Below are 15,168 nucleotides of genomic sequence, written 5' to 3'. Positions count from 1 at the left end.
AGTTATGTAGTTATTGCAGAACTGAACTCTAATATGTATATATGTAACACTTAGAGTTGTTTATAAGTGGTATCGGCGTTTTATGAGGCGTTTGTACTTTTTTTTGGTTCGGGTTTCGACTCGAAACTGAGTTGAGTTTGTTTAGCTTCCGCTCAATAGTTTATGTCTTTGTGTATGCGAATGTATGGTTTGCATGACAGGTTTTACAGGTGCGGTCGGTTCGATTTACAGAGGAGACTCTGCCAAATTTTTGTCTCGTCTGTGAATTGTCGGGGCGTGGTCGTGTCTATTTTGGGACACGGGGCGTCACAATAGGCGCAATGGACCTCTCTATTAATACACAGTAATTATATATTTGAATATTTTTTTTGTAAACACAGTAATTAACAAAATACTTATATTCATTAATTATATTAATACATCAACAATTACAAACGCAATTGACCTCTATTTGATTAGATGAATAAAAAGAAGTAGTAGTAGAAGAGAAGTGATTTTGGTGTGGTTTGAGATGAAGTGATATATATATATATATATATATATATATATATATATATGTATATAGGTAGAGAATTGGGTAGTTGGATGGTTGGTTAGATGAATTGAAGTTTGTAGGGGTTTATGGTAGATGAATTGAAGTTTGTAAGGGTTTAGAGTGTAAATGAATGAACTCAAGATGCCCTAATCAATAGGGCTTGGTTGTATTTACATTAAAGAAACTAAGAAAACTATTACAATATTGTCCTAGAGTAAAAAGAAAAATACAAAGACGTAGAATGAGAATAAATAAATATATTAACACCCCCTCAAGCGGGGCGCCCAGGAACTAGAGAGAGCTTGAAGTTGAGTTCATGAAACCGTGAAGATGATAATCCTTTTATGAAGACATCCGCCAATTGTTCATTACCAGGAAGAAATTGAACTTTTTTATTTCCACGTTTGACTTGTTCGCGAACAAAATGAAAATCAATTGCGGCATGTTTTGTGCGAGAGTGAAGAATAGGATTAACCGTTAGATACGTCGTGCTTATGTTATCACAGTAGACAATTAAGGGTTTAGGTAGAGAAAATTCCAATTCAAGTAGTAAATACTTGACCCAAATGATTTCAGCCGTTGTATGGGCCACAACCCTATATTAATATAGACTTAGGGGGGGGGGGGGGGGGGGTAGTGGATCAAGACATCGGGGGACATTAGGGGACAATTAGAGACAAAATGTTCCGTGGACATTTCAAGACATTTCGGGACATTTGTCTGTAGACAAAATGTCTTTATGGACATTTAAAGACATTTGATTCGTAGACAAAATGTCTTTATGGACATTTCAAGACATTTGATTCATAGACAAAATGTCTTGGAGACATTTCAAGAATTTGGTTCACGGACAAATTGTTCCGGGGACATTTCAACATACTGAATCCATGGACAAAATGTGTAGTGGACATTATTATTATTATTATTATTATTATTATTATTATTATTATTATTATTATTATTATTATTGTTATTACTATTATTATTATTATTATTATTATTATTATTATTATTGTTACTATTATTATTATTATTATTGTTATTATTATTGTTATTATTATTATTATTATTATTATCTCATCAGATATTTATTATTTTAATATTGTCTAACCATATGAAATATATGATAATATATTTGTACTCATATTTCAAAAATATATTTTTCGATATTTGTGGACATCTGTGGATATCCGAGGACATTGAAGGACAATTGGTAGGCATTTATTATTTTAATATTGTCATATGAAATAATATATTTGTACTCATATTTCAAAAATATATTTTTAGACTTTTGTAGACATCCGTGGACATCTGAGGACATTGATGGACAATTGGTGGACATATATTATTTTAATATTATCATTATTGTATAATCATATGAAATAATGTATTTGTACCACTAATCTGAAATATATTTTTTGACTTTCGTAGACATCCGTAGATATCTATGGACATTGATAGACATCCGTAGATATCTGTGGACATTAATATAATAATTATATAATAAAATAACATAATATAATAATAATATAATAATATAATAATAATATAATAATATAATAATAATATAATATATTACAATAATAATACAACGATATAGTAATATAATAATAAGATAATATTATAATAATATAATAATAGCACAATATAGTAATGATAATAATATCATTTTTACTATAATAGAATAATAATATTATAACATAATATAATATAATATAATAATATAGTAATATAATAAGTGAATATAATAATAATATAATATAGTAATATAATAATAAGATAATATTATAATAATATAATAATAGTATAATTCAGTAATATGATAATATTTTATATGTTATTTATTATTTTTAATCTAATTTGATAATAATAATTATTTTTATTATCTTCCTCACTGAAATGTCCCCAAGTTTCCTCAATGTCTTCCATATTTTGAGAGACATTTTCTCTCCAAAAGCTCTCCAAATTTACACTAAAATGTCTCCAAATGTCCCCAAAACTAATTTGTCTTGAAATGTCCCCAAATTCGTGTCCCAAACGAATAACACGGACATTTCGGGACATTTAAAATGTCCCCAACCAATAACACGGGCATTTGGAGACATTTCGGGACATTTGAAATGTCCCCAACCAATAACACGGACATTTGGAGACATTTCGGGACATTTAAAATGTCCCCAACCAATAACACGGACATTTGGGGACATTTCAAATGTCCCCAACGAATAACACGGACATTGGGGGACATGATCCACTACCCCCCCCCCCCCCCTTAGTTTCCTCGTTTCATTGAATAAGATTAATATAGACGTGATTACAAAATGCAACAACCCCCAAATGACAACTTGATTTATTTTTGTCCTATCTCACTTCTTCTTTTGTTGCAATTGTCATATCTCGCTTTACAACACTATTTATAAAAAGAAACATCACCAAGATTATCACGAATAATATCTACCTTCTCTTGGACAGCTAAATGAAATGGACTCAGATCACCTTTCTAGTAATAAGACAAATCACAGATAACATTGTGATCTCCCCAATAATAATCCAGTCCATTCAGCAACGGCACTCAACGATTTTCTTTTTATTTGCTCTCAAGATAGATATGTCGAAGGCTTATTGATGGGTCATGAAAATGTCCCATCTAAGTCGATTAATTTAGACAAGTTAGTCGGTTTCGAGTCTTTATTATAATAAAATGGTTGGTTTTCTTGATTAGGTGTCTTTTGCGGAGTTAGATGTGAAAAACGGTTAAAAACGAGGGAAAAATGCACGAAGGGTATTTTGGTCATTTGGAGTCAAGGACATTCTGATAATTTGGCCAAGGTTAGTGCGTGGTTCAAAAGTAGAGGTCGAGACGAGTCCGTAGGAGAAAACGGAAGTTAAATCGGAGTTCGGATGAGCGAACTAGGCAAAGTCAAAGATGGAGTCAAATCAGGTTGACTAGCGGGACGATGTCGGGCATAGTTTCGGGCTCGCGGTATACTTTTGGCACGTGGCGCGATGTGGAGGTCGTCACATCGGGGTTCCGTGTTTATGCTGAATATCGAAAAGGAACCAACGTTTTAATCTGGTTCGTTGGCTTCCGCGTTTCTTTGATCTAACGGATGAAGTTGATGCCGCACCAATAGCCGACACGTGTCGAAGGACGGAGGCCGGTGCATCCAAATCCCGTGTTTCCGCTGAGCAGCGAAATAGGACCCTATAGGCCTGATTCAGTGCAACGCGTCGCGACTAGCTTCGGTAGTCCCACTTCAACGTTTTAATCTTGACCGTTCTTCTCCGCGTGTCCCAGATCCGACGGCTCCGGATGATCTTCCGCTTTTGCTCTAATCCCGTGCGAACCGAAGCTGCTTAGCTTAAGTAGTCCCGGACGCGTGTCACCTTAGCAGCCTCCAGATCCCGTGCTCCCTCCATCCGACGGCTGCTGAACCAAGCGCAAGTTAATATGGTGAACCGAGAACCACATTAGCACCCGAATTCCACCCACCAAACCCTAGCCGCCCAGACTTGTCCTTTCTTCATAATTAACCCATTAATTCCCAAAACGACTCTATCTTTTAAATCTTTTTACCATTTAACCCACCAAAAACCCTAACCCACCTATAAATAAGTCCCTTTCTCCTCCATTAAAACCTAGACTTGCAAACCCTCTCAATATCCCTCTTCTCTATTCTCCCTCTCCTCTTTCAATCCCCTCTTACCTATTTCTTTCTCTCTTCTCTACTACTTAATCCACTTTATCCATTATTTTTCCATCTTTCTCTACTACTACTTCTTCTCTACCACTATTCTTTCTTCCATTAATAGTCTTCTTCTTCTCCCTTCCATATTCTTCTATCATCTTTACCCTCTTCATCTCTTCTTTCCAACTTCTTTCTAGATCTAATTTCTTCCTTCTCTTTCTTTTTCTTATTTGGGTGCAATAAAATAGCTATTACTTGGAATTCTTGGAGTAAGATTCTTGAGCACAAATGGAGCAAATCTTAGACAAATTGGAGATACATGGGGATATGGAATTTGATTGGTGATTTCTTTCCATTAATTTCTTAGTATTTTCATTTATTTTACAATGTCAATGAATGTTATTCTAGATTCCATGTATAGTTAATTTAGCAATCTAAGGTTGTGAATGAAACCCATTTTGGATCTTTATAATACTTGTTCTTGATTAATTAAATCATTTGATGTGCTTTAATGTCTATTGATTGTTTATCTATATGGATTGGATTTTCTTTCCATTACTCATGCCTCATAAATAGATATTTCATACTTTCGTTAAGTTGTTAGATGGAGTATGCTTTTTAGATGATAAATAATAGTTAAGTGATCCGAATCTCTATAAGGATGACAATTAGAATTAGTAATTATAAAATTGTTTTATCTAGAACATCATCCGGAATCTAAATAGTTCATTATATTGGATCCCGAGTAAATACGAAAGAGATTTAAGTAATTTAGTGCTTGTTTATAAAGTGAAATTATGCGGTGGATTTTATAACCTTAGATATCCTCTTACCTCTCACTTAGATAGTTTAGTTAGTTCTTTTTGTTTTCTTATTTCTTGCAAATCAAATCAAATTTATGAGTGGGGTGTGTGTGTGTGTTAGTCTAAGTTAGCTATTGACATTTTGATTATTGGGTTAAACCCGCATTCAATATCTGAAGTTACCTACCTATCTCTTGGGACGATACTCGATCTTATTTTCAATACTATAACTTGACCCCGTATACTTGCGGGAATAGACCTATTTTAGGCCTATCACTTATGGTTGGTGAATTGAGTTTTTTTAATCAATTCATAGGGTCGTTAGTACACACGGACTGTTCTAAACATCATATTACTTCGTGTCAAAAATCTCATGCACGTTTAGAATTGTACTCAATGGAAACCACAACAACCATTTAAAGCATATTACGGTCTTCGAAGAATGTTGTTGCAGTCAAGTGTTAATATTCGATTTAGAGGAACGATACTAGTTACAAGATTAGCTACTCATGGAATCTAAAGTAATATTCATTGAATTTATAAAGTAAATGGAATTACAAAAGATAAATGAAAAGAAATCACCAAATGGGATCTAGATCCATTGCTCCATTTGCCTCCATTTTGATATCCAATAAATGCTCCAAATGTTTCCAAGAATATTACCCAAAACTCCAAAGAATAGTTTTTTTAGAAGATGAAAGAAGAGAAATTTAGAAGAGAGATAGAAGAAGAAGAAATTTTAGAGAAGAAGTTATGGAGAAATTAGAAGTTTAGAAGTAGAAAGAAATTGTAGAGAATAGATGAAGGTGGCTAGAGAAAGTAGTAGAAGAAATGGATTAGGGTTAGAAGATAGAAGGAGAAGTGGCTTAGAAATTAGAGAAGGAAGCCTTTTGAGAGGGTTGTTGAAGTCTAGAGAGAAATGAGAGAGGTAGAGATTTATTTATAGATGGGTTGATGGTTAGGGTTTTAGGAGTTAATTGGGAGAAAATGGGAGAAAATGGGAGAAAGAGGGTTAAAGTTGGAAGTTAGGGTTACTTTCTACTCAAGAAATAGATAAGCATTGGCTAAGGAACCAACTAGTACAATTGGGGGCAGATCTGGAACTTTTGGTGAGAATTGTGGTGAAAAGATGACCACTTGTCAATTAGTTATAGGCTGAAAATTAAGGAAGGACAAAAGGAGGGCTAAAAGATACTTTCGGGGACTTAAAAGTGGAAAAGAAGGGACCACGCGAATTCTGTCCGTTGGGCATTTGGGATGGAACTTCAATGTTCAGCTGGAATACAGTACTAAGATACACCTTCCTTTAGATTTTGCCACGTCATTCATTTTAATCCCACCAGCCAGAAAATTACCCGAAAGTGTCCCACCAGTCTACATTGTTTGACTCCAACTTTGACTATGCATATCTCACTCTTCCGGACTCCGAATTGACTTTCGTTTTCTCCTACGAGCTCGTCTCGGACTCTACTTTTAACTCATCACTGACCTTGGCCAAATTTCTCAGAATACCCTTGAACAATGTAGACTGGTGGGACACTTTCTGGTAATTTTCTGGCTGGTAGGATTAAAATGAATGACGTGGCGAAATCTCACTCTTCCGGACTCCGAATTGACTTCCGTTTTCTCCTACGAGCTCGTCTCGGACTCTACTTTTAACTCATCACTGACCTTGGACAAATTTCTCAGAATACCCTTAACTCCAAATGACCAAAATACCCTTCATGCATTTTTTTTTTCAGTTTTTAACCGTTTTCATACGTAACTCTGCAAAAGACACCTAATCAAGAAAACCAATCATTTTATTATAATATAGACTCGAAACGGACTAACTCGACTAAATTAAACAACTCAGATGGGACATTTTCATGACCCATCAACAGTCAGATTGTTCTTTGGAGTAAAAGATCTAAATCTGATTGAACCTTTTGGAGAATGTTGTGATGTTACTCAGGGTGTCTTGTGGAAGACGATAACGGGCCATTTTATAGGCTGAATTGGACTGGCTTTGATAGACGGTGTAGATGAGGCGGTTGTAATCTACCGTTTAGGAAAGTTTCCTACTGTTCGTAGTTAAGGTTTCCCTTTGGGTTTATCTCGTATCTAAGATAAATAAAAGTTCTTACGTTCAAGGATACTTCGTAGATATCCTGCCGATGTGATAGATCTTCTAGGAAATGTTTCATCCTTTGAGACTCTTGAAGTCCAAGTTTGCTTAAACACTTAAGATCTTTAACCGTCTGAGATCTTTAGGAAGATATCAGGATTAAGTCGGTAAGCGTGCGGGCGCGCTTCTGTCTTCCCAACTTAGGGCGTAAGGCATCAGTCTTACTTAAGTGGACCCCCCTTACTTCTTTAGAGAATCCTTGGGCTGATATGACTGTGTTGTGGGCGAAATAGGGCTGGAAGTTGGAACCTCTTAGTTAATCTTGGTCGACCTCCCAGTTCTAGGCGGAGCGTTGAAGGTCCAGCAGTCCTGCTGCCTTACCGGGTTGACCCGTTGGACTTCTGGTCTACTCTTTACTTCTTGGCGTTAGTCAACGTCTGGACATTTTGTGCATCATCAGATGCAGCGAGCAAATTTGATAATGCTTTATTTATTTCGTCATTTTTATTGACATTTCTGGTTTTCTTCAAACATATCATTCTTTTTTGGTAAAAAGAACGAAACACAAACAACTTCTCAGAGCATTCTGTTACATGCTTTCAACACAAGGTGTTAGTTAATTATACAAATATATATATATATATATATATATATATATGCATGGTTATAACAAATACGTGCATGATCATCTTAACCATTAAACACTGTATTCGTATTTTTTTTTCGTTCTGTCTCATTTGCTTGCATGATGTTTTTATAAATTATTAACATACCCCACTTTGTTTATTCCAATATCCCACTAAGCACAACAACCGACTTCATGACATTTGCATGTTACATAAAACAAACAAGTAAATTCTTTTGTGTGAAGAATTGTTGGAACATTCATGTGTTTGTTGGACACACTTTTACGTATGTTAATTGCATATTATCTATGTTTTTGACATAAATCTATTTGTTCAAAATATTCCTGATTTATTTGTTACTGATTTTAACCAATTGCAGACTCAAATTTTAATGGAAGGAGATCCAACAACTACTGATTTACAAAAGAGGGATAAACTTCTTGTACCTGAGTCTTGAGGAACGTATTTACTCATGTAGATCAATTAATCTCCGAAAGACTGGAGGCTTTCTGTGATGCTCTTGGCCGACACACATTGCTCTAAATAACATTTACACATTTATGATTTGTCTCGATACATTGTTAACAAGTTTTACTTTTTATACTAAAGTTTTCTTACTTTTATGCTACAAATGTGATTCAGTTACTTACAAGAATAACACTCGTTCGTCCACGTACAACTCGGTTTGAGAGTTCCGACAACGTTGCGAGGAGAAAGACGATATGTCGTATGTGCAACCAACCAACTTATCACAACAATGCTATATGTCGATCCCAAACTTAGTTTAAAATATCTTGTCTGTACAGAACATTTTTTGTATTGTCTTGATTATTTACTTTTTCGAGACCATTTACCTTTTATAAATCACATTAATTTTTTTTGTTATGATTACAAATTTACTATTGTTTACTGAACACTAGATGTTTTCAACATTTTTAACTTTACAGAGAACGTATATTTATAAAAGGATTTTTGAGTCAACAGTCCAAAATCTGGGGGGTAAACCCAAAAAAATCCACTCTTCCCCAAAAATTAGTTGCAGGTCCAAATGTCAGTTTTTTTTTTATTCCCCTCTTGCCCTTGGACGGGACATGCTGACGTTTTCCTGAAAAAAAATGTCTGGTAAATAAAATAAGTTACCAGTACACGAAAAATTCAAAGTTTCAAAATTTTTTGAAAATTTGAAATTTTCAAACGAAATTTCAGATTCCCGCCCAGCAAACCATCTCTTCCCAGTAAATAAAATAATTTCCCGTACACAAAAAATTCCAATTTTCAAATTTTTTTGAAATTTTCAAACGAAATATTTTTTTCGAAATTTTCAAATTCCCGGCCAAATTTTCAAATTTTTTTGAAAATTTTAAATTCCCGGGCAAATTTTGAAATTTTTTTGAAAATTTTAAATTCCGGCCCAGCAAAAGTGTCTAGTACAGAAAAAAAATTCCAGTAAATAAAATAATTTCCCGGTCACAAATTTTTTTTTTCGAAGTTTTGAAATTTTCAAACGAAATTTCAAATTCCCGCACAAATTTTCAAATTTTTTTACGAAATTTCAAATTTCCGCCCAGCAAAAATGTCTAGTACAGAAAAAAATTTCCAGTAAATAAAAAAATTGCGTTTCCCGAGAATTTTTCGGTGGCTGTTCCGTAATTTTCTGAACAGTACACATTCTGATGGACGGGTTGTCAGATTATTTTTCAAAAAAAAAATCGTTTCCCGAGAATTTTCGATGGCAATTTTGTAATTTTCGATGGCATGAACGGTAAATACTTTATTTTCTAAGGGCCCTTTACGTAATTTTGGCCCCCAAACTGACACATTGGACCTCCCTTTCATTTTTAGGCAACTTTGGGTGAAATTTTCATTTTAGCCCCCTTTTTGGACCAATGGCCCAACCCCCCTCAACATTCATCAAAAAGTTGCTTCGAGAATTATAGTGTACAACGCATATCCCCCCCCCCCCCCCCCCATGGATCTTCTGCTTCTCGCCTTCTACCACTCCTATATCCATGTCCTCAACCTTTCTCTTCCCTTTGTCGGCAACAGAAGATTCCCTGCACATGACATTTATAAGTTTGTTAATAGATTTCTGATAGTGTCAAGAAATACAATAGTGTATTATATTAACATATTCATACATGTCGCCGACACAAATAAATATGTTAAGAACATTCATCAAAATATTAACGATAAATTTAAATAGAGAGAGATATCAACAAATTTGAAGTTATTAATCGAACAAATTAAACATTTATATAGAGAACAACATTCATACATGCCTGATGAAAACATTTATAAAAATGTTCACAATAGTAATAAATTTGCAGATATTAATCAAACAAATTAAACAAAAAATTATCTTTGTTCTGAAAACACATCTTAACATAAAAGCATACATGTCTTTCTAAACCATTTTTAAAAATATTCACAACAGTAACAACCTACAGAGAACAACTCAAATTTCGAAACAATAATTGATGGCGGCCATCCTCCTATGGGCTTCACGGCTAGCCCAACTATAGGCCCACCGGCCTAGAAGTTATATTATTATAAGTTTCCTATTTTATTATTTAGGGTTTCTATGTTTAGGAATATTAGCAATCAAGGAAAGTAATATTAGTAGTTATCTTGTTTCCCACTTTGAGTCTAATTAGGAAAGCATAATCTCTATATAAGAGAAGTTCAGTTTATCTTGTAAGACATTGAATTGAGTTATAAACAAACCCCTTGATTGCATCTTCTTTCTATTACAGTTATTTTAGTTTATCTTTAGTTATTTCTTCTCTCTTCTTAATTCTAGTAATGGATTCTAATGTTATTTCGCTTCCGCAACAATCTACATCAGCTGGTATCATGAGCCTTCAAAATCCTGAATTTTTTTTTCCAACAAATCATCCAGAGAGGAATAAGGTGTTCAAATCAAGACTTACAATCAATAAAAAGGTATGTGATTTCATCATCGATAATGGTAGTGAAGAGAACATGATTTCTCAACGACTTGTTAATGCCCTTCAACTACCTACAACTGAACACCCAAATCCTTACAAAGTTGGTTGGATTTCTAATAAAAAAGAATTATCGGTAAGAACCCAATGCACATTCCCGTTCTCCATTGGCTCTTATTATCGTGATTCAATTTGTTGTGACGTCGTCGATATGGATAATTGTCATCTTATTTTCGGAAGACCATGGATTTTTGACGTCGACGCCACATATTATTGTCGGGCAAATATATTCGAGTTTTCTTGGTCAAACCGTACCCTTAAACTATTACCGTTAACGGAGAAAACCGATCTCTCGGTTCAAACTCCCAACACGGAACCATCACGGCAAGCCACCTAAACTATCACCGATCATCACCAACAAAAACAACCGCAAACGACCACCACCGAAACACCACAACTTCCATCCACTACACCACAACGAGACCGCACCATCACCCCGAACCAGCCTCACCACACCGAAACACAACAGCTCCCATCCCCTACACCACACCGAGACCACACCATCACCGATCACCACCTACAACAACAACCGAAACCCACCACCGTCACACCACAACCGAAGCCTACCCCTACCGAAACAGCCCCACTTCGCGGCTTTTTGCTAGCAACCAAAGATACTTCCACCACCAACCGACCACCACACCCATCCGTTAAACCCCTTCTTGACGAATTCCATGATCTTATACCATCCATCACACCACCTTCTCTTCCACCATTACGGGATATTCAACACCAAATTGACCTTATACCGGGAGCTAATTTACCAAATTTACCTCACCACAAGATGATCCCTCAGGAACATAAATTACTCCAGGAACAGGTAGAAGATTTATTATCTAAAGGCTTTATTCGGGATAGCCTTAGTCCATGTGCAGTCCCGACACTTTTGGTCCCAAAGAAAGACGGTACATGGCGTATGTGTGTTGACAGTAGAGCTATCAACAAAATTACCATCAAGTATGGTTTCCCAATCCCTCGTTTAGAAGACATGCTTGATCACCTCACTGGGGCTACAATTTTTTCCAAAATCGATCTAAAATCAGGTTATCACCAAATAAGGATTCGAGAAGGAGATGAATGGAAGACCGCTTTCAAAACAAAGGAAGGACTTTATGAATGGTTAGTAATGCCTTTTGGCCTCTCTAACGCTCCTAGTACTTTTATGCGTTTCATGAATCAAATTCTTAAACCTTTTTTGAACAAATTTGTGGTCGTTTACTTCGATGATATTCTCATCTTTAGCAAATCAAGAAACGATCACTTAGACCATATTCGAGCAGTTTTTGAGGTTATGAGACAAAACTCACTTTTCATGAATATTCCCAAAAGTTTTTTCTTCTTGGATGAAGTTTATTTTTTAGGATTCATTATCAGTAAGAGCGGTATGAAAGTTGATCCCGCTAAAGTCCGAGCTATTTCTGAGTGGCCTATTCCATCCTCACCGTCAGAAGTTCGTAGCTTCAATGGTTTAGCCTCTTTTTACAGACGTTTTATTCGGGATTTCAGTACAGTTATGGCACCACTTACTGATTGCTTAAAGAAGGGTAAATTTTTATGGGGACCTCAACATGATGAGAGTTTCTCTACAATTAAACAAAGATTATGTTCAGCTCCAGTCTTGGTATTCCCAGATTTCTCCAAACTTTTTGAAGTGGAATGTGACGCTTCAGGTTTAGGTATTGGAGCAGTACTATCTCAACATAAAAGACCTATTGAATTTATGAGTGAAAAATTAGGGGACGCAAGACGGAAGTGGACGGTCTATGAATCCGAATTTTATGCCCTATACCGAGCACTACGTCATTGGCAACGTTTTCTCCTCGGGGTAGAGTTTGTCCTATATACGGACCATAAAGCGTTACAAACACTTAACGATCAAAGAACCGCGGACCCTATGCATATGAGATGGATTTCGTTTATTCAACGTTTTAACTTCGTTATCAAGCATAAATCCGGGTCTTCTAACACAGTGGCCGACGCCCTTAGTCGGAGAGCTAGTCTGTTAACCACCATGACCGTTCACGTTCCGGGGTTTGAATTATTACCTGACCAATATAAAGATGACCCCGATTTTGGTCCAATTTGGGATTCATGCAGTCAAAATCGTTCTTCAGGTGAGTTCTTTATCTCTTCCGGTTTTTTATTTCGTGGTAATCAGTTATGTATTCCTATCTCTTCTCTTCGAGAACATATTATTCGAGAATTACACAACGAGGGCCACGTAGGACGTGACAAAACATTCATGTTAGTTTCGGAAAGATTTTATTGGCCTAAGCTCAAAAGAGATGTCTCCCGAATTGTCGAATGTTGCTATATTTGTCAATCAGGTAAAGGCAAAACACAAAATTCAGGCCTTTACTTACCGTTACCCACTCCGGGAACTATTTGGGAAGATTTATCGATGGATTTTGTTCTTGGTCTTCCCCGTTCTCAGAAAGGACGAGATTCAATTATGGTAGTCGTTGACCGTTTTAGCAAGATGGCTCACTTTATTCCATGCAGGAAAACTGACAATGCTTCTAATATTGCTAATTTATTCTTTTGGGAGATTGTTCGTCTTCACGGGTTACCTAAAAGTATCGTCTCTGATCGAGATGTGAAATTTCAAAGCCACTTTTGGCGCTTTTTATGGAAGAGACTCAATACTAAGCTTAATTTCAGTAGTACTTGTCACCCTCAAAGTGACGGTCAAACGGAAGTTGTCAACCGTTCTCTTGGTAACCTACTTCGTTGTATTATCAAAGATAAGGGTATCAATTGGGAAACCGCTATTCCTCATGCAGAGTTCGTTTATAATAGCACCGTTAACCGTACTACGCGAAAGACACCTTTTGAGATAGTATACACCTCTCGGCCGAACCATGTGGTCGACCTCGTCCCTCTCCCTTCTATTGCCGAGTTCGACCCTCTTGCCGACACTTTCGCTTCTCATATCTTAGCTTTACATGATGAGGTTCGTCATAATATTTCTTTGGCCAATTCGTCCTACAAGGCGTCCGCCAACCGTCATCGTGTTCATAAAGACTTCAAAGAAGGTGATTTGGTAATGATTTATATTTCGAAGCAACGTACTCCCGTGGGTACTTTCAAGAAGTTAGGCCAAAAGAAATTTGGTCCTTTCAAGATTCTCCACAAAATCAATGATAATGCGTTCGTGATTGATCTTCCATCGAATTTCAATATTTCCAACACTTTTAATGTTTTCGATATTTATCCATTTTTTCCGGACGAACCAATTTATGAAGACACCAACTTGGGGGCAAGTTGTTCCACGGAGGGGGAGTATGATGGTGGCCATCCTCCTATGGGCTTCACGGCTAGCCCAACTATAGGCCCACCGGCCTAGAAGTTATATTATTATAAGTTTCCTATTTTATTATTTAGGGTTTCTATGTTTAGGAATATTAGCAATCAAGGAAAGTAATATTAGTAGTTATCTTGTTTCCCACTTTGAGTCTAATTAGGAAAGCATAATCTCTATATAAGAGAAGTTCAGTTTATCTTGTAAGACATTGAATTGAGTTATAAACAAACCCCTTGATTGCATCTTCTTTCTTTACAGTTATTTTAGTTTATCTTTAGTTATTTCTTCTCTCTTCTTAATTCTAGTAATGGATTCTAATGTTATTTCGCTTCCGCAACAATCTACATCAATAATAATCTTCAGTGTTGTAAACTGTTTTCCACGTAAACACCCACTGTTATTATCTAAACATTCTCTAAAATTGTTCAGCAAACTAATGCACTTGCAAATAACAGAAAGAACTATGCAGCCATATTCTCGTAATTTCTTAAAACATTTTGCAGATATAGATCCACGGGTAAAGCTTCAATATTTTACACTTTGTTCAGAACAAATAAGGTCGTGCAGAAAGCAACGACCTTAAATTCAACAAAATTATCGTCATTGTTTCAGTCTAAAATTTAATGTTTTTGCCTCCAAAGTATTTTCTTTAGCATGTGTTACCACACCCTTACTTCGGCTTTTTTTGCTAGCTCTAGGAACATTAGTTGCGTTAGGGTTTGTTTTTTTCTTCGGGTTTGACCTTATTATGGATTCTTCATTACTCTTAGAATTAGTTTTTTTTTTTGTTGGACTTTTAGATATGCTCTTTGTCTTCACCATTGTTCCGAGTCATCTGCAGAGGAAGAATGTTAAAGACATATCTTGGAAATCAAAATATATTTGTGAAGAAAATGCATCTCTTATCTGGGTTTGACCTTATTATGGATTCTTCATTACTCTTATAATTAGTATTTTTTGTTGGACTTTTAGATATGCTATTTGTCTTCACCATTGTTCTGAGTCGTCTTCCTTCATCTGCTCACCCTAATTTCTTCTCTATCTCAATTTCTTCCCCAATTTCTTCTATCTATACCATTTCTTTTCTAAAAATCTTTTC

The sequence above is a fragment of the Eschscholzia californica genome, unplaced genomic scaffold (assembly GCF_041429995.1).
Source record: "Eschscholzia californica isolate CP2 unplaced genomic scaffold, dmEscCali1.0.p SCAF_1, whole genome shotgun sequence".
NCBI lineage: Eukaryota > Viridiplantae > Streptophyta > Magnoliopsida > Ranunculales > Papaveraceae > Eschscholzia > Eschscholzia californica.
This window is presented reverse-complemented; position numbering follows the sequence as displayed.